The sequence below is a fragment of the Elephantulus edwardii genome, unplaced genomic scaffold (genome assembly GCF_000299155.1).
Source record: "Elephantulus edwardii isolate Elephantulus edwardi_28Jun2011 unplaced genomic scaffold, EleEdw1.0 scaffold00249, whole genome shotgun sequence".
Lineage (NCBI taxonomy): Eukaryota > Metazoa > Chordata > Mammalia > Macroscelidea > Macroscelididae > Elephantulus > Elephantulus edwardii.
The window spans coordinates 2,490,804-2,501,388 of record NW_006399999.1 but is presented as its reverse complement, the minus strand read 5'-3'; the positions used below and the strand labels follow the sequence as shown (position 1 = coordinate 2,501,388).

Sequence of the window (10,585 nt, the reverse complement as noted above, 5' to 3'; positions counted from 1 at the left end):
AGGGAGAAAAAGGCAACAATGAATGAATGGAAATCCAAAATCTCTGTAAATATTCATTAAAATTAAGAAAATAAAATTTTTTAAATGTAAAAACAAACAAAAAAGTTAGTAGAAATCATCTATTTCTTCCTCTTTCGCTCTTGTTGTTGGTACACAAATTTGAATGTTAGAGCTGCAAAATACACAAAACAAACATTAATAGAAATGAAAAAGAAACAAAACACCACAATAGTAGTTGTTGTTAGGTGCCGTGAGTCGAGAACAACTCATAGTGACCCTATGAACAAAAGATCTGAACTTTGCTCTATCCTGCACCATCCAAACACTTCCTGATACAAGAGCCCACTGCAAGTCACCTTGTTAATCCACCTGATTGAGGGGCATCTCTCCTTCACCGACCTTCCACCCTTCCCAGCATCATGTCCTTCTCCAAGGAAATAGGAAACTTCAATTCGCCAGTCTCAAGGAAAGAGAGAACTACCAGAAAGTAACTCAACAAAGATGCTGAAGAAATAAAGCACACAATCAACAAACTTGATCTCCTAGATAGATACATAACAGCTTGTTGTTATTGTTGTTTACCATAACTGAACCTCTGTTAGGTTTTCAGAGGCATTTAACCACATGGGAAAAGATTGTCCATCCTTCTCCCACAGAGCAGCTGGTAGGCTTGAACCTTTGGGATTACAGTGTAGCTTCTTGCCACGAGGACACTTGAGCGCCCTAAAAGGCACCCCAAAATAACAGTACATTGTTATGGAGTGTGTAAGGAATTTTTCTGTTATAGATCATATTTTAGGCCACATTGTAAGCCTCAATAAATTAAAAGATTTCAAAATAATACAGAGCATTTTCTCAGACCACAGTGCTACAAAGATAGACTCAACGAGAGGATAAAGGAGAAAAAACCCTATAAACCTGGACCCTGAACAACACCTGCTTGAACATAAGTAGAAAAGAAAAGAAAAGGGGAAATAAAATTTCTTGAAACAAATGGGAATGAAAATGTCAGTTCATAGCTATAATACATCAAAAGGGAAGAAAAAATAATAATAGGTTATTTAACCCAACATCTCCAAGAAGTAGAAAAAGAACAATAAGAAAACCTGACAAACTCTAAAAGAAGGAAATTATAAAAATCAAAACAGGCGGGACTTCCTCCACAGGGGCCGGAGCTGTGCAGCCACAGGGTTGTTTGTGGTCTAGGCTTCTGTGGTGGCGGCGGCACCATCTCCTTGAAGAGACGCGCGGGGACATGATGTCAGCGTCCACCAAGGTCGGAGAGATCTCCGCGGCGGGCTCCACCTTCACGATGCTCGGGGAGCTGAAGATGCAGCTGCGTCTCGTGGCTGACTCTTTGACCGCGGGTGCAAAGTGGAAGGAGACGGAAATAGAGATGCTGAGGGCTGCTGTGAAGCGATTTGGGGACGATCTTAATCACATCAGCTGCGTCGTCCAGGGCTTAGATAAAAAGGCCACTGTGAAATGAAAGGTGCATCAAGACTCAAGCATCCCCCTTCCAAACAAATCACTTAAGAAAGGGCCCAAGAAAGAGGCATCTGGTATTCTGGCGCCTCCTCCAGCAGCCTCCCCACCCAGCAGCTCCATTGTCCCTGAGGCCAGAGGCCCCCCATAAAGAAGCAGAAGGCGACATGACAGTCTGTGTTCTGAGTGACTGACGCCAACAGGGACCTAATGGATATTGAAGGGCTGGGAGAAACTCCTCCAGCTGAGAAACTCAACTTCGACCAGACCTGACCTTGGATTCTGGACTTCTCATGACCTCTGCTGACCCTCCTCTGCTCTGCCATTGAGCCTTGCACCTCTGACCCCTCTTACTGTTTTCATCCTGGACCTATAGTTTACCTGGGACTCGCCTGAGGCCTACACAAGAGATCGAAAGACTGCTGGGGCTGGGAAAGTCCACCTTGCGGACCTCCTATTTAGGCATCTGCCTCTGCCCACTTTGACATCCACCTACTGGACATTTTTATACTGAAAATAAATACTTTGCTCTAAAAAAAATCAAAGCAGAAATAAATGGAATAGAAAACAACAATAATTGAAGCTGTTAATAAGACCAGGTGTTGGTTCTTTGAAAAAGGTCAATAAAATCAACAAACCACTAGCAAAGTTAACCAAGGAAAAGAAAAAAATGACACAAATAATCTGAATAAAAGATTAAAGGGGTGGTATCACAATAGAACTAATTGAAATAAAAAGATTAATAATGGAATGTTAAAGATGGAGCTCTATTGGTCTAGTGATAAGAAGTTGTGCTGCAATCCTGGAGGCATGCAGTTCAAATCTACAAGCTGCTATGCAGGAGGATTGGCAATCTCCTCTTCTGTGATTAACTACCTCTAAAAACTCTCTTGAGGTATGGTTCCAGCTTGTGGGCATACGAAAAAAAAAGGAATATTATGAAAAACTATACTCAGAAAAGTATGAAAACCTAAAAGGAATGGACAAATACTTAGAAACTCACAGCCCAACCAAATTGACATAGACTGAAGTAGAAGGCCTGAACAGACACATTACAAAGGAAGAAATTGAACAGGTTATAAAACAACTTCCAGCCAAAAAAACCCTAGACCAAATGGTTTTACTAGTGAATTTAATCAATCATTCAGAGAAGAGCTGTCATCAATTCTATATAAAGTATTTCAGAAAACAGCAAAAGAGGGAATACTCCCAAGCTCATTCTGTGAAGTAAACATATCCTTGATTCCAAAGTTGGGTAAAAACACCACTAATTAGCAAACCATAGACCAGTATCTTTCATGAACATAGATGTAAAAATCCTCAATAAAATCCTAGCCAATAGAATTGAACAGTAGTACATCAAAAATATTCATCATGACAAAGTGGGATTCACAACAGGTATGCAAGGATAGTTCAACATAAGAAAAACAATATAATTCATCTTTTTAACCAAACAAAGAACAAGATCCACATGATCCAGTCAAATGATACACAAAAGGCCTTTGACAAAATCCAACAACCCTTCCTGATTAAAAGATTCAACAAAATAGGAACAGAGGAGCCTAGAGGAAGCACTCTCCATTGTGGAGAGAAAAGTCTGAGGCATCCCTAAGGTTATAAGTATCTCCATTTGGGTGTTCTTGCCTCTGTGGCTGTGGGGTTATCCCAGGGGCCAAACAGGACAAGAGACTTTAGTGTGCAGAACTTGGGGCAGAGGGAAAAGATTTTTGTAGCTCTCTGCGACACAAGGCTGACCTGTGAACCTCTGCATACAGGCTACCCAAGGGAGTGGTCCTGATCTCCAGCCACATCAGAGACAAAGGAAGATGTAAGTGTAGGAGTAAAGATCAGGAGAGGTGGGGCTCTGTGCCTAGTGAGCACTCTCTATTGCTTCTAGGGAGACAGGACAGAGGTGTCTCTGGGGTTACAGGTACCTCCACCTGAGGGTTCTTGCCTCCGTAGCTGCAGGGCCATCCCAGGGGCCAAACAGAACAAGAGACTTTTATGCTTTTAAGAGCATTATGCTAAGTGAACTAACTCAGTTTCCTAAGGACAAATACTGTATAAGACCATTATCGTAGAACAAATACGAGGATCCAAGGGGTGGGGGTGACTTAATCATAGGATCACACAAGTTGATGGGTGAAGGGAGGGACGTATAAACAAAAGGATGCATAAACAAAAGGGGAAAAATCTGATGTGAAAAACAACATATGAATTTTGTATGTAAACCAGCATAAAATAAAATTTAAAAAATTAGGAATAGAGAGGAATTTCTTTGACAGAGTGACAAAGTGTATATACCAAAACAAGAGCCAACATCGTTCTCAATAGAGGGAGATTAAAGGCATTTCCCTTGAGAACAAGTACTAGGCAAGGATGCACATTATCACTTTACCTATTCAATACTGTGTTGGAAGTCTTACCAAGATCAGTAAGGCAAGAGAAGGAAATAAGAGGTAAACAAACTGGCAAAGAGGAGGTAAAACTATCTTTACATGCAGATGATATGATAGTATTGTTAGAAAACTTTAAAGATTCACTGAGAAAACTCTTGGACATAGTCAACAATTCAGCAAATTAGGAGGATACAAGATCAACATACAAAAATCAGTTGGATTCTACTACAGTGACAAAGAGAATATAGAAACAAAGCTAAGAAAAATAACATCAATTACAATAGCTAAAATATTTAGAAACAAATCTAACTAGAGCCACAAAAGACTTACACAAAGAACATTACAAAACATTACTACAAGAAACAAAAAGAGACCTACAGAAATGGAGGAATATACCATGTTCATGGATAAGAAGACTCAATATCATGAAAATGACAACTCTTCTAAAGGCAGTCTGCAAGTTCAACGCAATCTCAATAGAGTTACCAATTCCATTCTTCAACAATGTGGAAAAGGCAATTTCCAATTATATCTGGAATGGAAAGAGGTCTTCAAATAAGGAAAATGCTATTGAAAAATAGAAGCAAGGTAGGAGACATCACATTCCCTGATCACAAATTCTCCTATACAGCTTTGGTGGTCAAAGCAGCATGATACTGGTACAGCAACAGAGACATAAATAAATGAAATAGAAGTGAGAACCCAGAAATCAACTCATCTGCCTATGGGCAACTGATTTTTTTTTAAAAAAATCTATACTGGTTTGTTTACAAAGTTCAAATACATTGTTTTTCACACTGGATCTTTCCCATTTCCTTCACTTCTCCCACCACTAAATTGTATGATCCTATGACTAATCCCCCTCCCCATCCATCCTTACTCTTCTGCTTCCACCCTCCCCCTGCCCTTAGATCCTCATACTCATTCTACAATAATGGTTTATACGGTATTTGTCCTTATGGGACTGAGTTAGTTCACTCAGCATGTTGTTCTCCAGTCCCTCCCAAATTAGAGAGTAATTTACAAAATCATTACTCCTGCATGCTGAGCAGTATTCCACTATGTGAATGTACCATAATTTCTCAATCCATTCGATTGTAGTTGGACATTTGGGCTGTTTTTATGGTCTTGCAACTGTTCTGAACATTGATATACAAGTTTCCACTTGTGCCTCGGTTCTCATTTTCTTGGGGTATATTCTAAGAAGTGGAATAGCTGAGTCATGGAATTTCTATGTTCAGCGTTTTAAGGAAGTGCCAAACTGCCTTCCAGAATGGTTGTATCATTTTATAATCCTACCAACAATGTGTAAGAGTTCCTATCTCCCCACGTCCTCGCCAACATTTATTACTTGATGCCCTGTTAAACTTTGCCGCTGCTATTGGAGTAAGATGGTATCTCCATGTGGTTTTGATTTGCATCTTTCTTATTGCCAGTGATCTTCAGCATTTCTTCATTTGTCTGTTGGCCATTCTAATATCTTCCTCTGTGTAAATTCTTTCCATGTCTTTCCCCCATTTTTTAATTGGGTTATCAGTCTTTTTCTTCTGGAGGCCCAGGCTTATTCTGTAAGCTTTCATTATGAGATGGTATTGCCAAATGTTTGTTCTCTGTCAGTAGGTTTTCTTTTGACCCTGTTGGAAAAAGTTTTTGACACACACAGGGATTTAATATTTAGAATGTCTCATTCATCAATTTTGTCCTCTTCAGATTATACATTTCTGACTGTATTTGGCAGTCTCTTATAATGTAGACTAGGCCTTCTAATGATCCCAGTTTGTCTCTTATGAACTTTATGGCTTTGGGCTTTACTCCCAGGTCTATGATCCACCTTGAGTTGATTTTTGTGTTTGGTGTGGGATGTAGATCCTGTTTCAGCTTTCTGCAGGTAGCAGTATAATTCTACCAGCACCATTTGTTGAAAAGATTGTCATTTCCCCATTTGATAGGTTTTATTTCCTTGTCAAATATCAGTTGACCCATAGATAGCTGGGTCTATTTCTGAGTTCTTAATTCTGTTCCATTATTTGACTGTATATGCAAAACCAAGAGCCAACATCATTGTAAATGGAGAAAGACTGATAGTAGACGAATCAAGGATGCCCAGTGTCACCATCTCTATTCTATATAGTATTGGAAGTGCTTGCTAGGGCAATACGGCAAGAGAAGGAAATAAAAGGCATCCAGATAGGCAAAGAGATGGTTAAACTGTCACTATATGCAGATAAGATGATAGTATACACAGAAAACCCCAAAGACTGAACAACAACAACAAAAACAACAAAAACCTGTTAGAGTTAGTAGGCCAGTTTAGTAGAGTGACAGGATACAAGATCAATAACCAAAAATCAGTGGGATTCCTGGACAGCAAGAAAGAGAACTCAGAGAAGGAAACCAAGAAAGCAATACCATTTATAATAGCCAACCACAAATTGAGATACTAGGGAGTGAATCTAACTAAAGATATAAAAAAATCTATGTAAAGAAAACTATAGAACATTTCTGCAAGACACAATAAAAGACTTAAATGGGAAAATGTGCCCTGTTCATGGATAGGAAGACCCAATATTGTGAAAATGACAAAACTACTGAAAGCAAACTACATGTTCAATACAATCCCAATACAGAGACAAATTAATTTTTCAAGGAGATTGAAAGGCAACATGTCAAGATTTTTAGAGAGGTAAGAGATCCCGAATAAGCAAAACACTTCTGTGAAACAAAAATGAAGTAGGAGGCATAGCACTCTCTGACCTCAAAACCTACTATACAATGGTAGAAACCAAAACAGCATTGTTCTAGACAACTGATTTTTAACAAGGAGATGAAATTAGTTAAGTGGAAAATGGCAGCCTCTTTAACAAATTGTGTTGACAAAAGTAGAAAATCATCTGTAGAAAACTTAAGCAAGACTCAAACCTCACATCATACTCAAAAAACAACTCAACCTAGATCAGGGACCTAGGATTAAAACCAAAGACTATAAATTTCATCAGAGAAATGCTAGGAACAACTCTGGAAGTCCTAATACACAGCATGAACAGTCTTCGTAGCATAATAAGAAAACTACAGCCAAGACAGAATTAAACAGATGAATGAGACCTTCTAAGAATGAAAACCCTATGCACATCAAAAACCTTCCTCAACAGAATAAAAAGTAAAACCACAGACAGGGGAAAAAATATTTGGCAATGATATGTCTGATAAGGGACTCATATCTAAAATTTATAGAATACTCCAGTATGTCAACAAGAAAAAGGCAAACAACCTAATTACAAAATGGGCACAGGATATGAATAGACACTTTGCCAAAGAGACATTCAAATGACAAACAAATACATGAAGAAATGTTTGAGATCCTTATCTGTCAGAGAGATGCGAATCACGATTATGAGATATCATCTCAATAGTTAAATTGTTGCTATATACAGATGATATGATAGTATACACAGAAAACCCCAAAAACTCAACCAAAACCCCCCCAAAAGCTAAAGTTAGTAAGCCAGTTTAGTAGAGTGACAGGATATAAGATCAGTATCCAAAAATCAGTAGTAGTATTCTACATTAACAAAGAGAACTCAGAGAAAGAAATCAAGAAAGCAATACCATTTACAATAGCCAACCACAAATTGAGATACTTGGGAGTGAACCTAATTAGAGATACAAAATCTCTATTAAAAAAAAAAAACAAAAAAACCTACAAAGCATTTCTGCAAGATACAATAAAAGACCTAAATAAATGGAAAAAAGGTGCCCTGTTCATGGATAGGAAGACTCTATATCATGAAAATGACAATCCTATCAAGTGAAATCTACATGTTCAACACAATCCCAATCCAGATATCAAATTCCTTTTTCAAGGAGATCGAAATGGGAATTGTCACATTAGAGAGACAAGAGAACTCAAATAAGCAAAGTACTTCTGAAAAACAAAAATGAGGTTGGAGGCATAGCACACTCCCTGACCTTAAAACCTGCTACATAGCAGTGGTAACCAAAACAGCATGATACCGATACAATGACAGGCACACAGACCAATGGAACAGAATTAGGAACCCAGAAATAGACCCAGCTATTTATGGTCAACTGGTATTTGACAAGGACATCAAAGCTATCTAATGGGGAAATCACAACCTCTTCAACAAGTGGTGCTGGTAAAACTGGACTTCTACCTGCAAAAAGCTGAAACAGGATCCTCTCACACCAAACACAGAAATATACTCAAGGTATATCAGAGACCTGGGAATAAACCCCAAACCCATATAGTTAGTTTATAAAAGACAAACTGGGATCAAGATTAGAAGACCTACTCTGTGATATAAAAAAAAACTGCTAAATGCACAATCTGAAGAGGATAAAACTGATAAATGGGATCTTTTAAAGATTAAATCCCTGTACACATAAAAAACCTTTTCCAACAAGGTCAAAACCCCACCCCCCCCCAAAAAAAAAACAACAAAAAAACAAGAACAAAAGAAAAGAATTTTCACAGAGGGAGATATTCAAATGGCCAGCAGACACATAAGGAAATGCTGAAAATCACTGGCAATCAGAGAGATGGAAACCAAAACCAAAATGACATACCATCTTACTCCAGTAGCAGTGGCAAAGTTTAACAGGGCATCAAGTAATAAATGTTAGAGAGGATGTGGTGAGACGGAAACTCTTACACATTGTCGGTGGGAAGGTAAAATGATACAACCATTCTAGAAGGCAGTTTGGCACTTCCTCAGAAAGCTGAACATAGATTTCAGTGCTTAGAATATACCTTAGGAAAATGAGAACTGAAGCACAAACGGAGACTTGTACACCAATGTTCTTAGCAGCGTTATTCACCATCACAACAACATGGAAGCAGCCCAGATGTCCAAACACAAACTAATGGATTGAGAAATTATGGTACATTCATACAGTTTAATATTACATAAAAGACAGGAACAATAATTTTTGTAAATTACCACCTAATTTGGGAGAGACTGAAGAACATTACGCTGAGTGAACTAACTCAGCCCCTCAAGGACAAAAATTTATAAAACTATTATTATAGAATGAGTATGAAAATCCAAGAGGTGAAGGAGAATGGAAGCAGAAGGATGAAGATGTGCTGAGTGGATGATAACAGTTTTCATCGACGGTTACTATGAGGAACCAATGGATGTCATGGCACTGTTTGGTCTGAGGGGCATTCAGCATACTCCCATCAGCATCAAGAATGCCCGTGTATCTCAGCACTACAAGACCAGCCTCACTGCCACTTTCAACCTGTTTCCAGAAGCCAAATTTGCTGTGGTTCTGGAAGAGGACTTGGACATTGCTGTAGATTTCTTCAGCTTCTTAAGCCAATCCATCCACCTGCTGGAGGAGGATAACAGCCTGTATTGCATCTCAACCTGGAATGACCAGGGATATGAACACATGGCTGAAGACCCAGCACTGTTGTACCGAGTGGAGACCATGCCTGGATTGGGCTGGGTACTCAGGAAATCCTTGTATAGAGAGGAACTTGGACCTAAGTGGCCCACACCAGAAAAGCTCTGGGACTGGGACATGTGGATGCGGATGCCTGAACAACGCCGGGGCCGAGAGTGCATCATCCCTGACATTTCCCGATCTTACCACTTTGGCATTGTTGACCTCAATATGAATGGCGACTTCCATGAAGCCTATTTCAAGAAGCACAAGTTCAACACAGTTCCAGGTGTCCAGCTTAGGAATGTGGACAGCTTGAAGAAGGAAGCTTATGAAGTGGAAATTTCACAGACTACTCAGTGAGGCTGAGGTCCTGGATCACAGCAAAAACCCTTGGGAAGACTCTTTATTGCCAGATACGGAAGGTCACACCTATGTGCCCTTATTTTATGGAGAAAGATGATGACTTCACCACCTGGACCCAGCTTGCCAAGTGCCTCCATATCTGGAACCTAGATGTACGGGGAAACCATCGGGGACTGGGGAGGTTATTTCGGAAGAAGAACCACTTCCTTGTGGTGGGAGTCCCAGCCTCCCCCTACTCAGTGAAGAAACCACCATCAGTCACCCCCATATTCCTGGAGCCACCCCCAAAGGAAGAGGGGGCCCCAGGAGCTGCAGAGCAAACATGAGACCTCCTCCAAGACCCTGCAGGGCTGGGTACTATGTACTCCCAGGCAGGCTAGCCCTTTGCGCCATCCTGTAGGATTTTGTAGGCACAGGCAGGGGTTGGGACTGGGGTTTTGTTTTTGTTTTTGTTTTTTGTTTTTGTTTGTTTTTTTTTTTCAGGAGCATGTTTATTGTGTTTGAGATGATACATCAGGTGCTCTCTGAGCTACAAAGGGTAAAAGGAAATCCTCTCATTACAAACTGACAAAGGTCAAAGGTAAAACATTTTCACAACAGCATGTACCACATACTCAGAAATAGATCTGGGTTTAATAAAAATGATGTAATTTCCTAGTCATCTACAGCTACTTTTATAACTTCATACAGATAATGAATTAGGCTAAAATGCACTATAATATTTGGTAGACTTCAGTACCAGTATCCTTAGTACATCACAAAATACATTTTGATATCCCAAAGAAGCAAGACTTGCAAGTAGGCGTTTTAAACATAACTAATCTACAGCTACAAAGTTCTACTCTTGATAGCATTTACCTTTTTAGGGACTCTCCCAGTCTCCAAAGGTTAAAAGCAGAGAATAGAATCAGTATAACATATACACA

General features: G+C 39.4%; 2 pseudogenes across 1 annotated transcript; both read left to right on the top strand.

The window, feature by feature from the left end:
* The first annotated feature begins 1,255 nt into the window (after nt 1–1,255).
* On the top strand, nt 1,256–1,814 carry LOC102849176 (annotated as a pseudogene).
* Nucleotides 1,815–8,996: 7,182 nt separating this feature from the next.
* LOC102872382 lies at nt 8,997–10,008 on the top strand (annotated as a pseudogene). Its single transcript, XR_438996.1, has one exon. The product of XR_438996.1 is annotated as a protein O-linked mannose N-acetylglucosaminyltransferase 1 (beta 1,2-) pseudogene (transcript).
* The last annotated feature ends 577 nt before the right edge of the window (nt 10,009–10,585 follow it).